The following is a 13854-nucleotide window of genomic DNA, read 5'->3' on the forward strand; positions in this document are numbered from 1 at the left end:
CACATAGCTGGCTGTGGCAAGCCTTATTTGAGCTCAGGGGCTCTGCACACTCCACCACCAGCCTGTTCTCTCCAGTGCTCATGGGTTCACAGGACTGTCTCTCTGCTCCGGGCTCCTGACTCCACACCTGGCTCCCCCTGCCTGTCATGGTTTCCTCTCTAAACAGAGGCCCCACTGAGCACACAGCTGGGAGGACCACCATGGCACTCAGGGGGCAGAAAGAGTTTCTGTGTCAAAAAACAGCACCTTCCCCATGGGGTCACACATTCAGACACAGCCCCACCCCCAGCCAGAAGCCTCAGAGGCAGGTGACTTCTTGCATAAATCTCACTTGCCCTGAAATGGGTGCTGTTCCCTGGTGGGTGACCTTCACAGGCACCTCTGCATCCCAGAGGCAAAGATGCCTGGGCTCAGCCTCACCTTGTTCTGCAGAAGGTGAGTCCTTATGACAGGCCACTGCCAGGAGTGGGCTGTGCGGTCTTGGAGTGTGTGATATGGTCAGGAGCCCCCACACCCAGCAACAACCTTGAGGGGGTGTTGGCTCCTGGAGAAGGTGAGGGACTCACTCTGCGCATGGAAAATGTTCTTCTTTCTTACCTCCTGTGTCAGGACAGCTTGATCACTCTCCCCACCCACCTCCAACTCCATTTGTACACTGAGATCCCCCTTTGGCCTTGCTACTGCCCCATAGCAGTGGGCTTGACCTTTTTCCTCGATCTTAACTCCAATAACCCAGACCCCACAGCCTGACCGTCCTGGACGTGTCTCCTGTCTTGGTGGTGATGTGGGGTGACCGTGAGCCCTGTGCTCTCAGAAGCTAGGCTTAAAGCCCTCTCCCACCTCTCCTAGCCCGTGTGACCTCAGGCCAGTGATGTGACTTTTCCAGTGCTGTGAAATGGGGAATAGGAAAACCGCATTCAAGGAGCCCTGGTGGTACAAATGGTTAAGCACTCAACAGCTAACTGAAAGTCGATGGTTCAAACTCAGCCAGTGGCTCCACAGGAGAAAGACCTAGTGATCTGGTCCCGTAAAGATTACAACCTAGAAAGTCCTGCTCTGTCACGTGGAGTCACAGAGTTCTGCTCTGTCACATGGGGTCACTATAAATTGAAATTGATTCGAGGGCACCCAACAGCAAGGTGGCACTCACAGAGTCATTGTGAGGACAAATTGAGGTTGTTGCTTAGAGAAGCACCTAGAACCACGCATGCCTGGCCAGGGCAAGAATTCGCCAACACTGGTGTTGTGGATTGAACAGTGTCCCCTCAAAAATATGTGTTGTAAATCCTAGCACCTGTATCTGCAGTTATAATCGTGTTTGGGAATGGGCTTTCTTTGTTATGTTAATGAGGTCATTTCAGTGTAGGGTGTGTTTTAAGTCAATCTCTTTTTGAGATATAAAAAGAGCAGATTAGACACAGAGAAGGAAGCACAAAGGAGGGGGAGACACACACCACATGAAGATTGCCAAGGAACCAAGAAGCAGAGGCTGAAAAGGGACAAGGATCTTCCCCCAGAGCAGACAGAGAGAGAGCCCTCCCCTAGGGCCAGTGCCCTGAATTCAGACTTCTAGCCTCCTAGGCTGTGAGAAAATTAATTTCTCTTTGTTAGCACCACCCACTTGTGGTATTTCTGCTATAGCAGCCTAGAGGACTAAGACAACTGGGTTCCTCCCTTATGCTCCTCCTCACCTTAGCCAGCTGCTCAGCTGACCTAAGCTACCTGCTGGACTGGGGCCCAATGCCACTCTTGTTCTTTCCTCACCTGCCTGAGTCCCAGGTCAGTATCGGGGGCCCTTGTTCCAAGAAAAACCCTGACAGAGTGGGTTCAGTTACTGTGGGGTGACCGAAGCCCCTTTTGGCTTCAACAGATGAGAGCATCTTAGCAGGAATCCTACCTGCCTCCAGATGTAAAAATCCTCAGAAGTAGGTCTAGTGCCCATCCCTCCATCATGGCCCCACCACAGGTGTGTGTTGGCAGAACCACAATATAATCGCTGCCCTAGCAAACCCTACTCAAGGGCTTCTTGTGTGCTAGACACAGTACTAATCCCTTTGCTCATTCAGTCCTCACACAACTCCATGTGCTTTATAGATGCAGAAACTAAGGCACAGAGAGGTTAAGTGACTTGCCCAAGGGCACACAGCTGGTAAGTGGTGGAACCCAGACTCAAACCCAGAACGAATTTAAATGATGAACGCTTGGTTTTTATAACTTCTTGGGAAGGAGCCCTGGGTCTGAACTTAGAGTGGGTAGGTTTCCTCAAGCGTCCTCTGCTCTGGGGGCTTCAGCAACCCTGGACTCGAGTTGTCCGAGGATAGGGGCTGGGCCTGGCATCCTCCCCTCTGTGTCCCCAACTCCAAGCACAGTGGCAGGTGTGTGGTGGGTTTAGACCCCACTTGGTCCTCTGCACCTGCTCTGTGTGCTGCCCTCTCTGAACCCTTCCTGCAGGGCATGACTCCAGCCTCCTCTCACCCACTCCCATGGGATGTTTCTGGGAGCCTGAGAGGGGAGCAGCAGCCATGGGCCAGGCACTATGCCCCACACATGTGACCACACGTCCTCATCTTCGCACCTCTGCAAGGAAGTCTTATCTCAAGTTCCCAGGTGAGAAGATGGAGGGCCTGAGAGGTTAACTGAAATGTCCAGGCAAGAGCACACAATTGACAAATGTTTGTGGACCAAACCAGTTGGGGAGCTGGAGGGCCTAACAACAGCCAGTGACAGTGCCAGGTGTAGGCTCGGCTTTGTACACAAATTATGTCATTCACTCGTCATCACAACCCTTGAAACAGGCAGTATAACTGTCCCTATTGAAGACAAGGCTGTAACCAAACTTAGACTAAAGTGTTACTGGCTGATAATACTATTTGCACCACTTGGATTTTAGCTCAGCTTTGACGGCTTTTGAGCCTGAGGTGGGTTCAGCAGGGGAGATGTATTTGAGCCTATGGGAGTGGCCCTGATTACCTCCTGTAACCTTCTCCTTCATCACCACAGCCAGATGATTACCTGTATTGAGACCCTGCTGAGTAGACTCCAGCACCAGGAGCAGAGAGGAGCAGGACGTTCAGTCAGATATGTGTGCGGCTCTTGCACGTTGATCGAGAACTTGTCGTCAACCCCAGTGCCGGCAGGTACTGCCTGTCCATTAAGAGAGCACCTCTGGGCTCACCCAGCTTCAACATCAATTTATATCAAAACCATCGCCAAAAATTTTTTTTTTTCTGCCCTGCCTCTGCAGGGGGAAATAAAGTACGAGAGGCACAATATAGAGACATCATTCTTCCTTATTGATTTCCTCCGCTCCCGCTCCCCCCCTTCAGATCAGCACAGCTGTCTCCCTCCTGACAAATGTGTTGTTGTGGGAAGAATGAGGGCCACTCATCATCTGAGGGGCCCGGGGAAACTGCAGTGGGGACGGGAGGGGCTGAGGAGGGGGGGGAAAGCTGGAGCAAATCGAGTTAGCCAAGGAAGGGCAGCCAGGGACAGCAGCATTGGTCACACTGGGAGGCAGTGAGGGAGCAACCAGCAGCCCTCTCTCTGCAGCCCCCCTTCCCACCCCAGCCCCTATTCCCACCCAGAGGAATTCAGATCCAGCATGGGGGTGAGGAGAGAGAGCCACCCAGCTCAGGGTACCCGTTGACCCCATGTCCTAGGGATTGGACATCCTCGTTGAGTGGCCCCAGGGCTCTGTTCTCCTCCTGTCTCCTGCCTCTTCACAGGGTGCATGGGGTGAACACAGGCAGAAGACGGCACCTGAGAAGGTACACGTTCAGGTTCAGGTTCAGGCTCCATCTTAGCCTCCTTGGGCAGGACAGCTCTCTCAGCTTCTATTTTCTCACCTGGAAAGATAATAGGAAGATGGATAATGCCATCTTCCTATGACTGAATAAAAGATCAAATGAGCTCGCGAGCCTGTGAAAGCACTTGGTAAAATGTTGCTAATGCCAAGGGTCAAGGTTGGTGAGTTGATCAACAAACAGTCTGTGACTTGTGGTTTCTGTCCCCTGATCTACTGACTTAGCCCAGTGCTTTTCCCGGCTCCTACCTGTGTAGCCTTTGTGGGATCAGATGATCGGAATGTACAGCCTGGATCACTGTGAAGGTTTAGAAATTAAACAAGAAAGAAGCAAGGAAATAGATGAAAACCCCCACTCCTCCTGGAAGCAGGTCCTGCTACAGCTCCAAGCCAGGCTGACCTGGTGCTCAGATCAGTGAATCATAAACAAGCCAGGAGAGGTGAGAAAACCGCCAGCCTGCCTCCAGCCGCAGGAGCCCCTGGGCTCCTGAGGGCAGGACTGAAGGCCACCACTGCTCACAGGTCTGCACCTCTCCCCAGCACTCCCTTCCTGCCATCAGCACCCGCCTTTGCCCTTCCTGTGCCTCCCCTGGGCAGCCTTGTCCTGTCTCAGATCTCTGGGCTGTGGTATACCTTGACTGAACTGACCAGGGAGGGGGCCTGAGGACCCTGTTAATGGCCTGCGGAGCCTCACATGACCAAAACATTTGCAGACTGAGGTTAGCTGTCCATTAAGCTATGGAACAGAGCACTCAGTGTATATGGGACACGGTTAAATAATGAAAACAAAAATAGAACATTGCAAGAGCCTGGGGCAGACTGGCTGGTGCCCCATGAAGAAGCAGGGAAAGCCATCGGGGAGAAGGAGAACATTCACCTCAGCCTCCTCTCTGATGGCAAGTTGCTCGGGCATAAAATACAGGTTTTTCTTCATTACAGTTTATCTTTTGTTAATTTTTAAATTTATATATATATATGTGTGTGTATGTATATGATGTTGCTAAGTGCCATTGAGTCGATTTTCAACTCATGGTGACCCCATGTGACAGAGTAGAATTGCTTCATAGGGTTTCCTAGGCTGTAATCTTTACGGCCAACCGACTGGAAGAGATCTATATTTGTGCCCATTCCAAAGAAAGGTGATCCAACAGAACACGGAAATTATCAAACAATATCGTTAATATCACACACAAGTAAAATTTTGCTGAAAATCATTCAAAAATGGTTGCAGCAGTACATTGACAGAGAACTGCCAGAAATTAAAGCTGGATTCAGAAGAGGACACGGAACGAGGAATATCATTGCTGATGTTACATGGATCTTGGCTGAAAACAGAGAATAGCAGAAAGATGTTTACCTGTGTTTTACTGACTATTCAAAAGCGCTCGACTGTGTGGATCATAACAAATTATGGATAACATTTCCAAGGGCGGGAATTCCAGAACACTTAATTGTGCTCATGAGGAACCTATACATAGACCAAGAGGCAGTTGTTCAAACAGAACAAGGGGATACTGTATGGTTTAAAGTCAGAAAAGGTGTGCATCAGGGTTGTATCCTTTCACCACACTTATTCAATCTGTATGCTGAGCAAATAATCTGAGAAGCTGAACTATGTGAAGAACAGGGCATCAGGATTAGAGGAAGAGCCATTAACAACCTGCCACATGCAGATAACACAACCTTGCTTGCTGAAAGTGAAGAGGACTTGAAGCACTTACTGATGAAGATCAAAGACCACAGCCTTCAGTATGGATTACACCTCAAAATAAAGAAAACAAAAATCCTCACAACTAAACTAATAAGCAACATCATGATAAATGGAGAAAAGACTGAAGTTGTCAAGAATTTCGTTTTACGTGGATCCACAATCAATACCCGTGGAAGCAGCAGTCAAGAAATCAAAAGACATAGTGCATTGGGCAAATCTGCTGCAAAAGACCTCTTTAATGTGTTGAAAGCCAAAGATGTCACTTTGAAGACTAGGATGCGCCTGACCCACGCCATGGTATTTTCAATTGCCTAATATGCATGCAAAAGCCATACAATGAATAAGGAAGACCAAAGAAGAATTGATGCCTTTGAATTATGATGTTGACAAAGAATGATGAATATACCATGGACTGCCAAAAGAACGAACAAATCTGTCTTGGAAGAAGTAAAGCCAAAATGCTCCTTGGAAGCAAGGATGGTGAGATTTAGTCTCACTTACTTTGGACATGCTATCAGGAGGGACCAGTCCCTGCAGAAGGACATCGTGCTTGGTAAAGTAGAGGGTCAGTGAAAAAGAGGAAGACCCTTAACAAGATGGATTGACACAGTGGCTGCAACAATGGGCTCAAACATAGCAACGATTGTGAGAATGGTGGAGGACCAACTAACAGCAACAACAATCTTTATGGTAATCTGCTTGTGGGTTCAAACCACCAGCCTTTCAGTTAGCAACCAGGTGCTTCACCTTGCACCACTAGGGCTCCTCTATATCTATATCTGTCTGTGTGTGTATATTTGTATATATTAAACACACACGTACATAAACACACTCGGCTGCTTGCTGAAAGGTTGGAGGTTCAAGTCCTTCATGAGGTGCCTTGGAAGAATGACCAGGGAATCTACTATCAAGAAATAAGCCATTGAAAACCCTGTGGAGCACAGTTCTACTCCAACATGCATGGGGTTGCTGTGAGTCAGACTTGACTCTCTGGCAACTGGTTGTGTGTGTGTATTCACCCCCTAGTTGGAGAAATAACTTGTGCTCGTTATTGAAAATTGGGAAACACAGATGAATAGAAAGAGATCGCCTTCCCTCTTCTCCCCCAACTCCATGAAGTTGGATGGGGGTGTTAGAGCTCTCAGGTACCACTCCTAAGAAACAGAGGGGGACGCAGAGTTTGTACTGAATTTGAGACTTCCAGTTTTGGCAACAGTGAACTGAGCTAAGGCACACTCGTTCAACTACCAGCACATAAGAAGTTTTAAACACATAGTTGACTCAAAAGAAAAAAAAGGATATCCCCAGGGAACTCAGACCCCAAGCCTTGAGCCTGTGAATCGAGACCAAGGAGGACCAGGGGATATTGGACCCGAATACAGGCCATAGCAGCTCGAGCCTGGAATTTTAATGCCCACTCAGGAAGACATATGGCCTTGGGCTCTAGAAAGGCAATAGGTTGAAACTGAGATGCCTCCTCCATAAAGAGCTGACTAGAGACTCACCAACTACTAGTCCAAGAAACCTGCCAGGCCTTTGGGTCAGTGCAGCTGCTCTAGGTAGATCCTGGATGGACTTGTTTATTCTTTCTACTTCTCTGATTTAGTTCTCTGGTTTTCTTTAATTAGTACCAAATAAATAAATAAAACAAAACAACAGAAAAAAACAAACCTGTTGCCATTGAATCGATTCCGTCTCAAAGCGACCCTATAGGACAGAGTAGAGCTGCCCCATAGGGTTTCCAAGGAGTGGCTGGTGGATTCAAACTGCCAGCCTTTAGTGTTTAACGACTGTGCCATCAGGGATTCAGGTGAATAGAGTATTATGAATTCAGACTCTGCATTGATAGCTATCTCAGCCTTTGCCCTTTGGTTTCTTGGAGGAGACATTTCCCTCTACCTACATCTTTTTACAAATTAGCAAACCATTGATATTTTATATGATACTTTTTTTTTAATTTAACATCATCTTGCCAACATTTCCATCAATGACTACGTAATAATCCACTGAGTGACTAAACCGTAGTTCATATATCCTTTCCCTTACGAGAAGGGCATTTTGGTGGCTTTGTGCATTTTGCTATTGTAAACCACAGTGAATAAACACCTCTGCGTGTTTTGTTACTTATATTTATATTTACTCCCCTAGCAGTGGTTCCCAGAAGTAGAATTGTTGGAGCCCAGAGAAGTGACAATGCTTAAGTCTCAATGCTTGTTGCCAAGTCGCTGTGCGAAAGGGTTACACCACTCTATGTTTCCACCTGCAGAGTATGAAAGTTGCTGTTACAGAGGTGAAGTGTTTTTTTAATTAAACTATTTTGTGATAACTGTAGACTCACATGCAGTTGTAGGAAACCATATAGAGAGATTTCAGGCCTCCTTCACCCAGTCTTCCCCGATGGTAACATCCGGAAAACTATGGTATGGTATCAGTAACCAGGATATTGACGTTGGTGCAGTCAAGGATCACTACAAGGATCTCTTTTATTGACACCCCAGCCTTCTTCCCTCCCTCTTCCCCTTCCCTAACCACGGCAGCCAGTAATCTGTTCTCTATTTCTTTATTTTTGTCACTTCAAGAATGTTATACAAATGGAGTCATCAGGTGAAGCTCTAAAGTAAATTTTTAATAGACTAGTCTCTGGACAGGAGTCCCTAGGTGGCACAATTGGTTAAGTGCTCAACTACTAACTGAAAGGTTGGTGATTTGAACCCACCCAGAAGCACCTCCGAAGAAAGGCCTGGCAGTCTGCTTTTGAAAGGTCACAGATTTAAAAATCCCATGGAGTGTAGTTCTCAGCACACATGGAGTTGCCGTGGGTTGCAATCTGCTCAGCGGCACCTGGTACTGGTACTGTAGTCTCTAGACCGGCCACATTATGTAATTTTGAATTTTCTATTGTTGTTGTTTTTAGTTGCCATCTTCATGATCGTTGGTACGGTTGAGTCCGTCGTTACAGGTATTATGTAGTGAGTGCCTTCCAAGCTGGGGGGCTCATTTTCCAGCATTATATTGGACAGTAATGTTGTGATTTCATTGGCTAATTCTCAGAAGTAGATCACCCTGCCTTTCTCCCTTGTCTGTCTTATTCTGGAAGCTCCACTGAAACCTATCCACTGTGGGTGACCCTGCTGATATTTGAAATACTGGTGGCATAGCTTCCAGCATCATAGCAATACGTAAGCCACCTTAAAAACGTATAAAGAAACAAGTGGATTTAATTTTTATTATTATATTTTAGCTAGCTCAAAATGCCATTTCAACATGTAATCAATATAAACAATCACTGATGAGATATTTTACATTCTTTTTTCATACTCCACCTTAGAAATTCATCGTGTACGCTGTACTTTCAGGGTGTCTCATTTCGGATTGGCCACGTTTCAAGTGCTCAAAAGCCCTTGGCTAGTAGCTGCTATATTGGACAGCTCAGCCAAACCGAACTGAAATCAAATACAGTCATCCGTCACTTAACGTCCACGACGCGTTCTGTGAAATAGGATGTTATGTGAGTTGGTTGTTGTGCGAACACCTTATTACACACAGGCAGTCCCTGGGCTGCAAACAAGTTCCATTCCTAAGTCTGTCTTTAGGTTGAATTTGTATGTAAGTCAAAATAGGTACGGTTCGTATCTAACGTCAGTAAGTCACATGTTTGTCTTAGTATATAGCGTACCTTTCTCTGCACAAAAAACTTTAGAGAAATACTTTCAGGTACACTTAAATATCTTTAACATAATAATACAGTGATAATAATAATAATGTTTTGATACAAGTCTCAAAGAGTACCCATTTGTTATTAGGAACTATCGTATGTGCCTTCAACTTTTAGTATAATAGCCTTTACAGGGGTTGGGAGCACAGATGTATATGTGGTGGGACATTGTCCTAACAGACATTATGCTGCGCCTGACTATCTAAGCAAGGCCACCCAGCCCAGGCCCCCTCCGCTTTGCCATGATAAAATGCACGTAAGGGGATTATGAACTGGTTAGCAAGCGGCAGTGGCAGCCTTCGCCAGGCTGGGGGTTCACGCTTGTCTGCCCAGGGAATGCTTTGTGCTGCTTTTTCCAGACCAATGCTTCTGTTGCCCAGTGGCTCTGAGGCCAGTGAGGTGGTGTTGCAGCCTGAGAAATGGAGTGGCGGTCCCTTGCTTGCCCTTCCTCTCGTCCCCAGCCCTCTCCTAGGGTGCCCAGTGAGCAGTGAAATCCCTCCATCCTGACCTTGAGTTCCCTCCCAGACCTTTAATTTCATCCAGGCAGGCAATATTAAATCTCTTTGAAACACTGTGTAGTTGTTAGCTGTATTGGAGTCAGCCCTGACTCATGGCCACCCCATGCACAATGGAACTAAATGCTTCCTGGTCCTGCGCCATCCTCATGATTGGCTGTGGGTCAGACCACTGTGATCCATAGGGTTTTCATCGGTTGGCTTTTGGAAGTAGATTGCCAGACTTTTCTTCCTACTCCATCTTAGTCTGGAAGCTCTGCTGAGACCTGCTCAGCATCACGGCAACATGTAAGTCCCCATGGGTGGTGGCTGCACATGAGGCGCATTGGCCAGGAATCAAACCTGGGTCTCCGGCATGGCAGTCAAGAATTCTACCACCAAACCACCCCTGCTCGTAAAAACACTGTAAGCACCTTGACTTCATCTCTTGAGCGACATGAGGCATCCTCTGTGGACTCAAGAAATTCGTGGCAGGGCTGACCACTGGGCCACCTTCCAGGGCTGAAAGAGCAAATGGACCTTCACTCTGCCTCTGGGGACAGGCCCTCCCATGTAGCCTTGGGCTTCCTCACTCATGCAAAGGGATATGCTCAGAACCAAGCCACTGGGACCTCTGGTCCCCCCAGACATCAGATCATTTTAAGTCAGAGTGTGGGGAGAGGGAGCAGAAAGCATCGTGTGGAGAACTAACTCCTTAGAGAAACACACCATCCCTCTTAAGCTTTTCTCTGCTTGCCCATCAAGTTCAAGTCTCTTACCCTGAAGTGGCTGGTGCATCCTTTTCCTTTTTGCACTGGCCTTCGGGCGGCTGGAGCACTGGGCTCGTGGGTATTGTTCCTGAATCCACAACAACCTGCCTAGCAACTCGGTCTGACCCAGGGCTCAGGGCTCACTGGGCAGGGGCTGGGACATGTGGGAGAAGGGCAGGGATATAGGGGGTGGAGAGAAGGGGAGACTGGAGGTAAGTCCGCAATGCCACAAGAATCCTGTTGTCTAGTGAAATGTGCTGGAGGCAGGAAAATGGTGCTGGGAGGAAGTATTTATAGAAGCACAGCCTGGTGCTCTGTAACCTGGAGAGGCCACATTTGATTGCCTTGCAGGGGTCTTCAGTCTGCAGCTCAGCATTTCTGTCTGAGCGTGTCTTCTGCAGGGTGCCAAGGCTGGGCTCCAAAAGTATTCTCTCCCAGAGCTTCCCTGAGACCGGAATGACTTCCCCCCCCCCCGGGGTTCCCTGACCGCTCTTCCCCTATTTTCCCTAGAAGGAAGAATCAGCAGAAAAAGACGTTTCTCTCTGGGAACAAGCCAAAACCTAAACCCACTGCCGTCAAGTCTATTCTGATCTAGCAACTTTATAGGACAGAGCAGAACTGCCCCATATGGTTTCCAAGGCTATAACCTTTGTGAAAGCAGATTGCCACATCTTTCTCCCGCGGAGTGGCTGGGGGGTTTGAATCTCTGGCCTTCTGGTAACCAAATGAGCACTTTAATGACTGCATCACCAGGGCTTCTTGGAAACATAAATACTGACTGTAATGTGGAAGGGACTAGGGCATAACCAAAAATAAATCAGTGTGCCAGGAGGCAACACAGTTGTTCTCTGCACCTCCATCTTCTTCATCATTATCACCATCGCCATTTTATAAGGAGAATATCCAGGTTTTCCATCCATCTGAGTGATGCAAAGGCCAAGGAGAAAAGGACTTGAGATCTTCAGCTCTCCCATGTTAGACAAGAGGCTGATAATGCTGAGAAAAATTAGGATATCATTTCCATTTGGCAGTCAAGAATCTCCTCTTTTCAGACTAATGGACCACATCTACCATGGCATCCACCAGGCTGAGTCCAGTACAACGAGATGGTGCCTGGCTACCACCACTAACTGTTCTGACAGGGATCACAATAGAGGGCCCCAAACAGAGCTGGAGAAAAATGTAGAACAAAACTCTAACTCACAAAAAACAAACAAAAAAAAGACCGAACTTACTGGCCTGGCAGAGATTGGAGAAACCCCAAGAGTCTGGCCCCCGGACACCCTTTTAGCTCAGTAATGAGGTCACTCCTGAGGTTCACCCTTCAGCCAAAGATTAGACAGGCCCATAAAACAAAACAAGACTAAAGGGGCACACCAGCCCAGGGGCAAGGACTAGAAGGCAGGAGGGGACAGGATAGCTGGTAACAGGGAACTCAAGGTCGAGAAAGGAGAGTGTTGACATGTCATGGGGTTGTTAACCAATGTTATAAAACAATATGTGTACTGTTTAATGAGAAGCTAGTTTGTTCTGTAAACCTTCATTTAAAGTACAATTAAAAAAAGAATCTCCACTTTCCAGAAGCAAGAGTTCCCCAGGTGGTGAGCTAAGCACCCTGACGAAACTTACTTCTGTGGTTCGAGAAGAAGCAGGCTGAGAGAGGAATGAGAGGCAGTTTAGTGTAGCCGGTAGCAGAGCCAGATTCCTGGGCTCAAATCCCAGCTCCTCCACTTTCTAGCTGGGTGACCTTGGGCTGGTTGCTTAACCACTCTGTGTCCCATACAGTGGAGATAATAACCATAGTTAAAATTAACAATGTGCACTTACTAGGTGCCAGGCTGGGATCCCTATTTTAAGCTCAAGACATGGGCTAGTTCATTTAATCCTCATAACCCTCTAAATAACCAGTTGCCATTGAGTTAGTCCCAACTCATAGTGAGCCCATCTGTGTCAGAGCAGAACTGTGCTCCACAGGGTTTTCAATGGCTCATCTTCTGGAAATAATTAGGCCTTTCTCCCGAGGCACCTCTGGGTGGCCTCGAACTCTGAGCTTTTGGTTAGCAGCCGAGTGCATTAACTGTCTGCACTACCCAGGGACCCCCCAGCTGTATGAATAAAGCACTGTTACCATCTCCATTTTAATAACAGTGCCTACCACAAAGGGCTGTTGCAAGGATCAGGTAGATTAACGCGTGTGAATTTCCTCAGCACAGTGTCTGCTGTATAGCTAAAAACAGCTGCAGGGATGGGGGAGGCAGAAATGCACACAGGTGAGAGAAGCATCAAACTCCACCATCTGGATGCAGAAAAAGGGTAGAAAATCCTTGGCCAGCTTTCTCTGCAGGCTCCTGCCGCCTGGACCTGATAGATGGCCAGTGTCACCAAAATTAGATCAAGTCTGAACATTTTCCCTGTCTACATATATTAAAACACAGGGTACAAAGTTGTTTTCCTGTTTCTCCCTAGCTTTTACCGCACCCAGTGGCCACGGGGTCACACCAGAGGTGTGAGGAGGGAGCTAAGTAGCAGCACAAACAGCCTCCTAATTGCCAGCGATTAAGATTTCATGCCACTAAATTACAAAGTTTGCAACCTCCATGGCCACTGTGTGAAGTGGAATCTAAAGGGGAAAGGAACGATGCAATCCTGCTTTTTCCAAGTACTGTTTTGTTTCCACAGGTGCCACAGAATGCAAACCCACTTATGTTGCTGTGGAAGCTGGGGTGGGCCTGGCCTTTGGTCTGGTCAGGCCAGTCTGGGACTGGTCTTCTCTGCTGCAGGGCTCTCCGATGGTGTGCCCCGTGGACAGGGTGGCAAGGCAGAGGGGTGTGCCCGTGGTGCGCAGCTGACGTACGGGCGGGGCTCGGAGAGATGCGAGCCATATTTTGGAAAGTCAGAAACCTCTAAGACACAAACACATTTGCTCGAGAACCCACCCCATGTTGTTGAAAGGAGAAGGCAGTTGTTTATTTTTTTTAATTTATGGATTAAATGAAAAGGAAAGGAGGTCTCCGTATCTTCATAGGTAGAGACATGGGGCCGGGGGAGAAGTAGACAGAGCCTGGGCTTGGGGACCAGACACCTAGGTTTGAGTCCAAGCTCTGCCACTTATGAGCTAGTGACCATCACGTCTTCAGCCTCAGGTTCCTCATCTATAAAGAAAGAATAGTGATGCCGGCCTGGCTCCATTGATGCTCAGTAAACAGAAAAACCCAGTAAATGGCAACTATCATCATTGCTGGTTTTTAACTCTGGAGCCCTCTGAACATATACTTGTGGGATGTCGTCACAGAGCAAACCCCACCTCCCTTTTTGTCCCCCACTGCCCCTTTAAAGTTATTCCATGGGGCTAGTTCTTCCCT

At 47.7% G+C, this 13854-nt stretch overlaps 1 protein-coding gene across 3 annotated transcripts in view; it reads left to right on the forward strand.

The window, feature by feature from the left end:
* The window catches only part of CACNG5 (calcium voltage-gated channel auxiliary subunit gamma 5), a 49595-nt gene that overhangs the window by 10756 nt on the left and 24985 nt on the right, over positions 1-13854 (forward strand). The window lies entirely within an intron of this gene.

Source organism: Loxodonta africana, chromosome 18 (genome assembly GCF_030014295.1).
Source record: "Loxodonta africana isolate mLoxAfr1 chromosome 18, mLoxAfr1.hap2, whole genome shotgun sequence".
Classification (NCBI taxonomy): Eukaryota; Metazoa; Chordata; class Mammalia; order Proboscidea; family Elephantidae; genus Loxodonta; species Loxodonta africana.